Raw genomic sequence first — 12,435 nt, forward strand, 5'->3', positions numbered from 1 at the left:
GTTTGTTTCTGAATCGGCGTAACTCCTCATTTGCATATTCATCGCGTAAAAAAAGCGAAACGCCACCTAGCGGCTGGCCTGGAATTGCAGCCTAAGATCCGACGGTGTAACACAGTTACGCCTGTCGGATCTTAGGAATATCTATGCTTAACCTGATTCTATGAATCAGTCGCATAGATACGACCGTCCGAACTCAGAGAAACGACGGCGTATCAGGAGATACACCGGGCCAGATTCAGATTGATCAGCTGATCTTTAGATCCGCGTAATCTATCTGATTTACGATCCGCCAGCGCAAGTTTTTGAGGCAAGTGCTGTATTCAGAAAGCACTTGCCTCGAAAGTTGCGCCGGCGGATCGTAAATCCCCCGCCGGAATTCAAATTCCGCGGCTAGGGGGAGTTTACTATTTAAATCAGGCGCGTACCCGCGCCGATCGTACTGCGCATGCGCCGCCGGCTAAATTTCCCAGCGTGCAATGCTCCAAATGACGTCGCTAGGACGTCATTGGTTTTGACGGGAATGTAAATTACGTCCATCCGTATTCGCGTCCGACTTCCGCAAACGACGTAAAAAATTCAAAACTCGGCGCGAGAACGACGGCCATACTTAACATAGGATACGCCGCATATAGCAGGGGTAACTATCCGCCGGAAAAAGCTGAACGCAAACGACGTAAAAAAAAAAACGACGGGCGGGCGTTCGTTTCTGAATCGGCGTATCTCCTCATTTGCATATCCGTCGCGTATACAAACGGAAGCGCCACCTAGCGGCCGGCCTGGAATTGCAGCCTAAGATCCGACGGTGTAAGTCACTTACACCTGTCAGATCTTAGGGAGATCTATGCGGAACCTGATTCTATGAATCAGGCGCATAGATCCGTCCGTCGGATCTCAGAGATACGACGGCGTATCACGAGATACGCCGTTGTATCTCTATCTGAATCTGCCCCACCGTCGTATCTCTTTGAGAATCTGGCCCAATATATTCACACCACCCCCCATGAACCTGAAAATCAGACCATTGTGTTCCGGGCCCCTCACTTCCCATCGACACCCCACCCCCAATTTTCACTTATCAACACGTCTGGCACTTCACAAAGCCAATAAAGATGAATTCACGGCACAGGCTTTCACCAGGATTTGCTGCAGTGGAGCCGTAGCGCCGGCGCCGAGCAGAATGTGATGAAGCACGTTGGCAGAGGATTTGAATGCAGCCGAGAGAAAGAAAATGAATTCACCTTCTTAATAATGATAAATAAAAGAAAGAAATATCAATATCTGGCCTATTAAGAAGCATTATGTTGGAAGGAGATGAAAAAGGGTCATTACTCACCTCATTGAGACTTATTTTAGAATGTAATATTAGACGGATAATTGCCTAAAATATTACTAAGGAAGATTAAAAGCCATTATATCAAACAGCGACTCCGATAATATGAATCAGCCTGTATAGAACAAATATATAATAAAGCCATTTGCAGTGAATTAAAGGGAGCCATACCCTTCATAAAGTAGACCTGTCTGCACCATTACACAACAATGGGTGCAGGGTGAAGGGGTGATGCCACCTCAGGGGCGGGTCCGTGATACCCTGCGCTTAGTTTGTCCCGGGCATTATTTGGTCCAAAACACTGAGGACATCTTCAGGCAAAAAGGGAGTAGTATGCCATGGTGATGCCACCTCAGGGGCGGGCCCGTGATACCCTGCGCTTACTTTGTCCCGGGCATCATTCGGTCTGAAACACTGAGGACATCTTGAGGCAAAAAGGGAGTAGTATGCCATGGTGATGCCACCTCAGGGGCGGGCCCGTGATACCCTGCGCTTAGTTTGTCCTGGGCATCATTCGATCTGAAACACTGGGGACATCTTGAGGCAAAAAGGGAGTAGTATGCCATGGTAATGCCGCCTCAGGGAGGGGCCCGTGATACCCTGCGCTTAGTTTGCCCTGGGCATTATTTGGTCCAAAACACTGAGGACATTTTGAGGCAAAAAGGGAGTAGTATGCCATGGTGATGCCACCTCAGGGGCGGGCCTGTGATACCCTGCGCTTAGTTTGTCCTGGGCATCATTCGGTCCGAAACACTGAGGACATCACGAGGCAAAAAGGGAGTAGTATGCCATGGTGATGCCGCCTCAGGGGCGGACCCGTGATACCCTGTGCTTAGTTTGTCCCGCACATCATTCGGTCCAAAACACTGAGGACATTTTGAGGCAAAAAGGGAGTAGTATGCCATGGTAATGCCGCCTCAGGGAGGGGCCCGTGATACCCTGTGCTTAGTTTGTCCTGGGCATTATTTGGTCCAAAACACTGAGGACATTTTGAGGCAAAAAGGGAGTAGTATGCCATGGTGATGCCACCTCAGGGGCGGGCCTGTGATACCCTGCGCTTAGTTTGTCCTGGGCATCATTCGGTCCGAAACACTGAGGACATCACGAGGCAAAAAGGGAGTAGTATGCCATGGTGATGCCGCCTCAGGGGCGGGCCCGTGATACCCTGTGCTTAGTTTGTCCCGCACATCATTCGGTCCAAAACACTGAGGACATTTTGAGGCAAAAAGGGAGTAGTATGCCATGGTAATGCCGCCTCAGGGAGGGGCCCGTGATACCCTGCGCTTAGTTTGTCCTGGGCATCATTCGGTCCGAAACACTGAGGACATCTTGAGGCAAAAAGGGAGTAGTATGCCATGGTGATGCCACCTCAGGGGCGGGCCCGTGATACCCTGTGCTTAGTTTGTCCTGAGAATCATTCAGTCTGAAACACTGAGGACATCTTGAGGCAAAAAGGGAGTAGTATGCCATGGTGATGCCACCTCAGGGGCGGGCCCGTGATACCCTGCGCTTAGTTTGTCCTGGGCATCATTCGGTCCGAAACACTGGGGACATCTTGAGGCAAAAAGGGAGTAGTATGCCATGGTGATGCCACCTCAGGGGCGGGCCCGTGATACCCTGCGCTTAGTTTGTCCTGGGCATCATTCGGTCCGAAACACTGAGGACATCTTGAGGCAAAAAGGGAGTAGTATGCCATGGTGATGCCACCTCAGGGGCGGGCCCGTGATACCCTGCGCTTACTTTGTCCCGGGCATCATTCGGTCTGAAACACTGAGGACATCTTGAGGCAAAAAGGGAGTAGTATGCCATGGTGATGCCACCTCAGGGGCGGGCCCGTGATACCTTGTGCTTAGTTTGTCCTGGGCATTATTTGGTCCAAAACACTGAGGACATTTTGAGGCAAAAAGGGAGTAGTATGCCATGGTGATGCCACCTCAGGGGCGGGCCTGTGATACCCTGCGCTTAGTTTGTCCTGGGCATCATTCGGTCCGAAACACTGAGGACATCACGAGGCAAAAAGGGAGTAGTATGCCATGGTGATGCCGCCTCAGGGGCGGACCCGTGATACCCTGTGCTTAGTTTGTCCCGCACATCATTCGGTCCAAAACACTGAGGACATTTTGAGGCAAAAAGGGAGTAGTATGCCATGGTAATGCCGCCTCAGGGAGGGGCCCGTGATACCCTGCGCTTAGTTTGTCCTGGGCATCATTCGGTCCGAAACACTGAGGACATCTTGAGGCAAAAAGGGAGTAGTATGCCATGGTGATGCCACCTCAGGGGCGGGCCCGTGATACCCTGTGCTTAGTTTGTCCTGAGAATCATTCAGTCTGAAACACTGAGGACATCTTGAGGCAAAAAGGGAGTAGTATGCCATGGTGATGCCACCTCAGGGGCGGGCCCGTGATACCCTGCGCTTAGTTTGTCCTGGGCATCATTCGGTCCGAAACACTGGGGACATCTTGAGGCAAAAAGGGAGTAGTATGCCATGGTGATGCCACCTCAGGGGCGGGCCCGTGATACCCTGCGCTTAGTTTGTCCTGGGCATCATTCGGTCCGAAACACTGAGGACATCTTGAGGCAAAAAGGGAGTAGTATGCCATGGTGATGCCACCTCAGGGGCGGGCCCGTGATACCCTGCGCTTACTTTGTCCCGGGCATCATTCGGTCTGAAACACTGAGGACATCTTGAGGCAAAAAGGGAGTAGTATGCCATGGTGATGCCACCTCAGGGGCGGGCCCGTGATACCCTGTGCTTAGTTTGTCCTGAGAATCATTCGGTCTGAAACATTGAGGACATCTTGAGGCAAAAGGGGAGTAGTATGCCATGGTGATGCCACCTCAGGGGCAGGTCCGTGATACCCTGCGCTTATTTTGTCCTGGGCATCATTCGGTCCGAAACACTGAGGACATCTTGATGCAAAAGGGAGTAGTATGCCATGGTGATGCCACCTCAGGGGCGGGCCCGTGATACCCTGTGCTTAGTTTGTCCTGGGCATCATTCGGTCCGAAACACTGAGGACATCTTGAGGCAAAATGGGAGTAGTATGTCATGGTGATGCCACCTCAGGGGCGGGCCCGTGATACCCTGTGCTTAGTTTGTCCTGAGCATCATTCGGTCTGAAACACTGAGGACATCTTGAGGCAAAAAGGGAGTAGTATGCCATGGTGATGCCACTTCAGGGGCAGGTCCGTGATACCCTGTGCTTAGTTTGTCCTGGGCATCATTCAGTCCGAAACACTGAGGACATCTTGAGGCAAAAAGGGAGTAGTATGCCATGGTGATGCCACCTCAGGGGCAGGTCCGTGATACCCTGTGCTTAGTTTGTCTTGGGCATCATTCGGTCCGAAACACTGAGGACATCTTGAGGCAAAAAGGGAGTAGTATGTCATGGTGATGCCACCTCAGGGGCGGGCCCGTGATACCCTGCGCTTAGTTTGTCCTGGGCATCATTCAGTCCAAAACACTGAGGATATCTTGAGGCAAAAAGGGAGTAGTATGCCATGGTGATGCCACCTCAGCGGCGGGCCCGTGATACCCTGCGCTTAGTTTGTCCTGGGCATCATTCAACTAGTAAAACTGAGGACATCAATTGGCAAAAAGAGAGTACTGAACTGTGGTGATGTCCCCTCAGGGGCAGGTCCATGACACCCTGGACTTACAGACTGTTCTGGGCATCATTAAACACATTAGGGATTAGTGATTAGGGATATCTTGTGGTGAAAAGAGAGTACTGCACTGTGGTGATGCCCTCTCAGGGGCGGGTCATGACACCCTACATTACAGCATGACCTGGACATCATTCAATCCGTAAGACTGAGGACATGTTAAGAAATAAAGGGAGTAGTATGCCATGGTGATGCCCCCTGAGGGGTGGGCCCGTGATACCCTACATTTACAATCTGTCCTGGTTATCATTCAACTCATAAGACTGAGGACATCTTGTGGCGAAAAGGGAGTACTTCGCTGTAGTGATGTTCCCTCAGGGGCGGGTCCATGACACCCTGCATTACAGTCTGGCCTGTACATCGTTCATTCCGAAAGACTGAGGACATGTGGGAAAAATGCCACGGTGATGCCCCTCAGGGGTGGGTCCATGATACCCTGCATTTACAATCTGTCTTGGGCATCATTCAGTTTGGAAGGCTGAGGAAATATTGGGGTGAAAAGAGAGTACTGTGTTGTGGTCATGCCCTCTCAGGGGCTCCTATTGACTGTCCATTTAACTCTGAGACTGAGGATATCTTGTGGCGAAAAGAGAACACTGCGCTGAGGGGATGCCCCTTCAAAGGTGGTTTTGTGACACCCTGCCCTGACAGTCTGTCCTGGAACCAATTAAACCCAGAGGACTGAAGGCATCCTATGGGGAAAAAAGTGTATTGTACTGTGTTGAGGCCCCACTCAGGGGCCAGTCCATGATGCCCTGCATTACAGTCTGTTCTGGTAAAGGATTCAACCCAGAAGACTGAGGACATCCAGAGGTGAAAAGAGAGTACTGTATTGTGATGATGCCGCCTCTGGGGCGGGTCCATGATGCCCTGCATTACAGTTTGTCCTGGAAACTGTTCAACCCAGAAGACTAAGGACATCCGGAGGTGAAAAGAGTACTGTACTGTGATGATGCCCCCTCTGGGGCGTGTCCATTAGTCTGTCCTGGAAACTGTTCAACCCAGAAGACTAAGGACATCCAGTGGTGAAAAGAGAGTACTGTACTGTGATGATGCCCCCTCTGGGGCGTGTCCATTAGTCTGTCCTGGAAATTATTCAACCCAGAAGACTGAGGGCATCCTATGGGGAAATGAGAGTACTGTATTGTGGTGAGGGCCCCTCACGGGCAGGACCATGACACCCTGCATTACAGTCTGTCCTGGAAACCGTTCAACCCAGAAGACTAAGGACATGCAGTGGTGAAAAGGGATTACTGTACTGTGATGATGCCCCCTCGGGGGTGTGTCCATTAGTCTGTCCTGGAAATTATTCAACCCAGAAGACTAAGGACATTCAGTGGTGAAAAGAGAGCACTGTATTGTGATAAGGCCCCCTCAGGGGTGGGTCCATGACATCCTGCATTACAGTTTGTCCTGGACACCATTCAACCTAGAAGACTGAGGACATTCAGTGGTGAAAAGAGAGCACTGATCATGACACCCTGCATTAATCTGTCCTGGACACCATTCAACCCAGAAGACTGAGGACATCCTGTGGTAAAAAAAAGAGTACTGTACTTTGATGATGCTCCTCAGGGGTGGGTCCATGACATCCTGCATTACAGTTAGTCCTGGACGCTATTCACCCTAGAAAACTAGGGACATCTTGTATAGCCCCGATCCTCCTTTTTTCCCTGCCCCTCCTGGCCCCTCCCTCCTGCTGAGCGCCCCCATAGCAAGCCGCTTGCTTTTGGGGCACCTGAACAGGCTCGCTCCTGAGCCTCTACTCTATATGTCCATTCAGACACAGAACGCGGATCGGCCCCGCCCCCACTCTCTCCCCATTGGGGTTTACTGGCTGTGATTGACAGTAGCGAGAGCCAATGGCTCAGCCAATGAGGAGCAGTGGTGGCTGGTGCTCAACATTTTTGGGGGGGCGCAAACGAAAAAAAACAAAAAAACAATTGCAGCCTCACTGGGCCCATCAAATGCAGCCACTGTGCCATGCCATCAAATGCAGTCACTCTGCCATCAATTGTCACCACTTTGCGATCAATTGCCACCACTATGCCATGCCATCAATTGTCACCACTGTGCCCATCAATTGTCACCACTGTGCCCATCAATTGTCACCACTGTGCCATCAATTGTTACCACTGTGCCCATCAATTGTAGCCACTGTGCCCCGCAATTGTAGCCACTGTGCCCCGCAATTGTCGCCACTGTGCCCATCAATTGTTACCACTGTGCCCATCAATTGTAGCCACTGTGCCCCGCAATTGTCGCTACTGTGCCCTGCAATTGTCACCACTGTGCCCCGCAATTGTAGCCACTGTGCCCCGCAATTGTAGCCACTGTGCCCATCAATTGTCACCACTGTGCCATCAATTGTTACCACTGTGCCCATCAATTGTAGCCACTGTGCCCCGCAATTGTAGCCACTGTGCCCCGCAATTGTAGCCACTGTGCCCCGCAATTGTCGCCACTGTGCCCATCAATTGTTACCACTGTGCCCATCAATTGTAGCCACTGTGCCCCGCAATTGTAGCCACTGTGCCCCGCAATTGTCGCCACTGTGCCCATCAATTGTTACCACTGTGCCCATCAATTGTAGCCACTGTGCCCCGCAATTGTCGCCACTGTGCCCTGCAATTGTCGCCACTGTGCCCCGCAATTGTAGCCACTGTGCCCCGCAATTGTAGCCACTGTGCCCATCAATTGTCACCACTGTGCCATCAATTGTTACCACTGTGCCCATCAATTGTAGCCACTGTGCCCCGCAATTGTAGCCACTGTGCCCCGCAATTGTCGCCACTGTGCCCATCAATTGTTACCACTGTGCCCATCAATTGTTACCACTGTGCCCAGCAATTGTCACCACTGTGCCATCAATTGTTACCACTGTGCCCATCAATTGTAGCCACTGTGCCCCGCAATTGTAGCCACTGTGCCCTGCAATTGTCGCCACTGTGCCCCGCAATTGTAGCCACTGTGCCCCGCAATTGTCGCCACTGTGCCCATCAATTGTTACCACTGTGCCCATCAATTGTAGCCACTGTGCCCCGCAATTGTCGCCACTGTGCCCTGCAATTGTCGCCACTGTGCCCATCAATTGTAGCCACTGTGCCCCGCAATTGTAGCCACTGTGCCCATCAATTGTCACCACTGTGCCATCAATTGTTACCACTGTGCCCATCAATTGTAGCCACTGTGCCCTGCAATTGTAGCCACTGTGCCCCGCAATTGTCGCCACTGTGCCCATCAATTGTAGCCACTGTGCCCATCAATTGTTACCACTGTGCCCATCAATTGTCACCACTGTGCCATCAATTGTTACCACTGTGCCCATCAATTGTAGCCACTGTGCCCTGCAATTGTCGCCACTGTGCCCTGCAATTGTCGCCACTGTGCCCCGCAATTGTCGCCACTGTGCCCATCAATTGTTACCACTGTGCCCATCAATTGTTACCACTGTGCCCATCAATTGTCACCACTGTGCCATCAATTGTTACCACTGTGCCCATCAATTGTCACCACTGTGCCCTGCAATTGTCGCCACTGTGCCCCGCAATTGTCGCCACTTTGCCCAGTAAAATGCTGTCACTGTGACCTGTAAAATGCCCCCCCCCTGGCACTTACCTTTCTGGGGTCAGCCGTGCTTCTACTGTCCCTCGGTGTCCCTCGTCCCGCCCTCGATGACTCTTCAGCCAATCAGGTTACCGATTACCAGAATCAGATTACCTGATTGGCTGAGACGCCTGTCAGTCTTATCCAAGGAACGCACCGCCGGTACGTCCCGAGGATAAGCATTCAGGAAGCCGACTACCGCCTCAGGGCTCAGGGCTGTACTCGGAAAGCCTATCAGAGCCACTGGCTCTAATAGACACTTCCACACAGCCAACCAGCTGCCGATATTCAGCTGGCTGGCGCTCAGCATCCGGCCAGCTGAATAGTGGGCGGCAGCGGCGAAAATATATAGATTCATACAATGCACGAATCTATGTATTTTAGTGGCTGTGCGAGAGCCAGAGGGGGCGGCGCTCCGGCGCCCTCTATGAACGAACCGCTCCTGATGAGGAGGCAGAGGACCTGGAGAGCCACTGCTCGCTGGATCGAGATGGGACTCAGGTGGGGGAGGGGGAGCTGGCGCACACAGAAGTTTTTTTTTAACCTTCATGCATAGAATGATGCAGCGCGAATTTAAAGCGATACATGGTGCAAATTTGCGGGTTTTTTTTGTAGCGCAATGCGAATTCTGCTTAGCATGCGTGCTTTCCATGTGAATTTAGTGATGGGGGTTATTCTTCCCAATGACCACAAGTTTAAGAAGCATTCTTCCAGTGGTGGCCCTGTAATGCAAGGCACAGGGGGCGCTGCCCCCCCTCCTATCCATACATCTGGCCCCCTAAGCTACATGCAGGGCCCCGGACGCATGGATTCCAATGTTTTTTTTTTAAATGGTCAAACATCCCCAGAGACACACCCCTAAACCTTGTGGACGGCCTTCCCATAGACACACCCCTAAACCTTGTGGACGGCCTTCCCATAGACACACCCCTAAACCTTGTGGATGGCCTTCCCATAGACACACCCCTAAACCTTGTGGACCGCCTTCCCATAGACACACCCCTAAACCTTGTGGACGGCCTTCCCATAGACACACCCCTAAACCTTGTGGACCGCCCTCCCATAGACACACCCCTAAACCTTGTGGACCGCCTTCCCATAGACACACCCCTAAACCTTGTGGATGGCCTTCCCATAGACACACCCCTAAACCTTGTGGACCGCCTTCCCATAGACACACCCCTAAACCTTGTGGAACGCCTTCCCATAGACACACCCCTAAACCTTGTGGACGGCCTTACCAGAAGAGGTGAAGCTGCTATAGCCGCAAAGGGCGGGGCCAACTCAATATTGAACCCTACAGACTAAGACTGGGATGTCATTAAAACTCATGTGTGTGTAAAGGCCGGCGTCCCAATACTTTTGGTGATGTAGTGTATTAGCTGGATTCAGAAAGGGCGTCCTAACTGTGCGGCGGCGTAGCGTATCGTGTTTACATTACGCCGTCGTAAGTTAGCGAGGCAAGTACATGATTCACAAAGTACTTGCCTGCTAAGTTACGGCGGCATAGCGTAAATCGGGCAGGCGTAATGGCGCCTAATTCAAATTTAGCTGAGGGGGCGTGTTTTATGGTAATGGGGGGTGACCTTACGTGATTGACGTATTTTACGAACGGTGCATGCGCCGTCCGCCCACATATCCCAGTGTGCATTGCGGCAAAGTACGCCGCACGGTCCTATTGGTTTCGACGTGGACGTAAATGACGTAAATCCCTATTCACGGACGAGTTACGCAAACTACGTAAAATTTTCGAATTTCGACGCGGGAACGGCGGCCATACTTAACATTACTATTCCAGCTATTTGATGGAATAACTTTAGGCCTGATAATGCGTTACGTAAACGGCGTATCTGTACTGCGTCGGCCGGGCGTACGTTCGTGAATAGGCGTATCTAGTGATTTACATATTCTACGCCGACCGCAATGGAAGTGCCACCCAGCGGTCAGCCTAAAAAATTACACTTTAGGATACGACGGTGTAAGACACTTACGCCGCTCGTATCTGAGCCTAATTTAAGCGTATCTGGTTACCAGAATACGCTTAAATTAGCGCCGGCGCAAATTCAGACTTAGGCTGGCGTATCTACTGATACGCCGGCCTAAGTCTTTCTGAATCCACCTATATATGTACAGGCGGCCTCCGAATTCCATACATCTGACTTGCATACTTATAAATGGAGGGAGAGAACAGGAAGTGAGAAGAAATCTCCCCCTAGGAAGGAAACATTCTCTCCTGTGAGAGTTATCATGGAGAAAATATGTCTCCTCTGAAGCTTCATAACGAATCCTTGTTTCCACGACAACCCAAATTTTTTTAAAAATCCAATTGTCACAGGGACAGAAAGTGAGGCGCAATCTTCTAAACAGGAACGCGGACAGCAAAACAAATGTTACGGAGGTGTTAACCCTTCCCTATGCTATCCAAATAAAACATAACAATTATTTTCTTGGCTGGAACTTCACTTAACCCCTTGCCGACCGCACTATAACCGAACGACGGCTACACCGCGATCGTTTAGTTCTGCTGCTGGGTGCGCGCTCTGTGATCTGCGCTCTGTGATCTGCACTCTGCGCTCTGTGATCGTCGCTCTGTGATCTGCGCTCTGTGATCTGCGCTCTGCGCTCTGCGATCTGCGCTCAGCGTTCTTCGCTCTGCGATCGGCGTTCTGCGATCTCCGCTCTGCAAAATTGCGCTCTGCGATCGGCGATCTGCGCTCTGTGATCTGCGCTCTGTGATCGGAGGATCCTCCGGATATTGCTGATCCCAGATTGAGGTAAAAAGATAATCGGCCGCTCTTTACCACATGATCAGCTGTATCCAATCACAGGTTAGTATGGAGGTAAACAGATTCCGGGTATCGGCATTCCTTTCCTCATGCTGACAGTGTGAGAAGGAGAGGGGAGGGGAGGGGAGGAGAGGAGAGGGGAGGGGAGGAGAGGGGAGGAGAGGGGAGGGGAGGAGAGGAGAGGGGAGGAGAGGAGAGGGGAGGGGAGGAGAGGGGAGGGGAGGAGAGGGGAGGGGCGGGGAGGAGAGAGAAGAGGAGAGGAGAGGGGAGGAGAGGAGAGGGGAGGGAGGAGAGAGAAGAGGAGAGGAGAGGAGAGGGGAGGGGAGGAGAGAGAAGAGGAGAGGAGAGGGGAGGGGAGGAGAGAGAAGAGGAGAGGAGAGGGGAGGGGAGGAGAGGGGAGGGGAGGAGAGAGAAGAGTAGAGGAGAGGAGAGGAGAGGGGAGGAGAGAGAAGAGGAGAGGAGAGGAGAGGGGAGGGGAGGAGAGGAGAGGGGAGGAGAGAGAAGAGTAGAGGAGAGAAGAGGAGAGGAGAGGAGAGGAGAGGGGAGGGGAGGGGAGGAGAGGAGAGGAGAGGGGAGGGGAGGAGAGAGAAGAGTAGAGGAGAGGGGAGGGGAGGGGAGGAGAGAGGAGAGGAGAGGAAAGGAGAGACGATAACCGACTTCTCTAAAAGGGACATCTACACTGATCATCAGTGCAGTCCCAACAGTGCTGCAAATCTGTGCCCACCAGTGCTGCCAATTAATGTCTCCTTATCAACACCACCAATCAGTGCTGCCTGCCAGTGCCCATCAGTGCCACCTATCAGTGCCTAGTGCCCATCAGTGCTGTCTATTGGTGCCACCTATCAGTGCTGCCTATCTGTGCCCATCAGTGCAGCCTATCAGTGCCGCCTATCAGTGCCACCTATAATTGCCCATCAGTGCCTCCTATCAGTGCTACCTATCAGTGCCCATCAGTGCCACCTATCAGTTCTGCCTATCAGGGCAGCCGCATCAGTGCCCTGTATCAAAAAAACCCTTTTAAAAAAAAAAATAAGAAAAAAACCCGCA

This window comes from Rana temporaria, chromosome 5 (assembly GCF_905171775.1).
Source record: "Rana temporaria chromosome 5, aRanTem1.1, whole genome shotgun sequence".
NCBI classification, from domain to species: domain Eukaryota; kingdom Metazoa; phylum Chordata; class Amphibia; order Anura; family Ranidae; genus Rana; species Rana temporaria.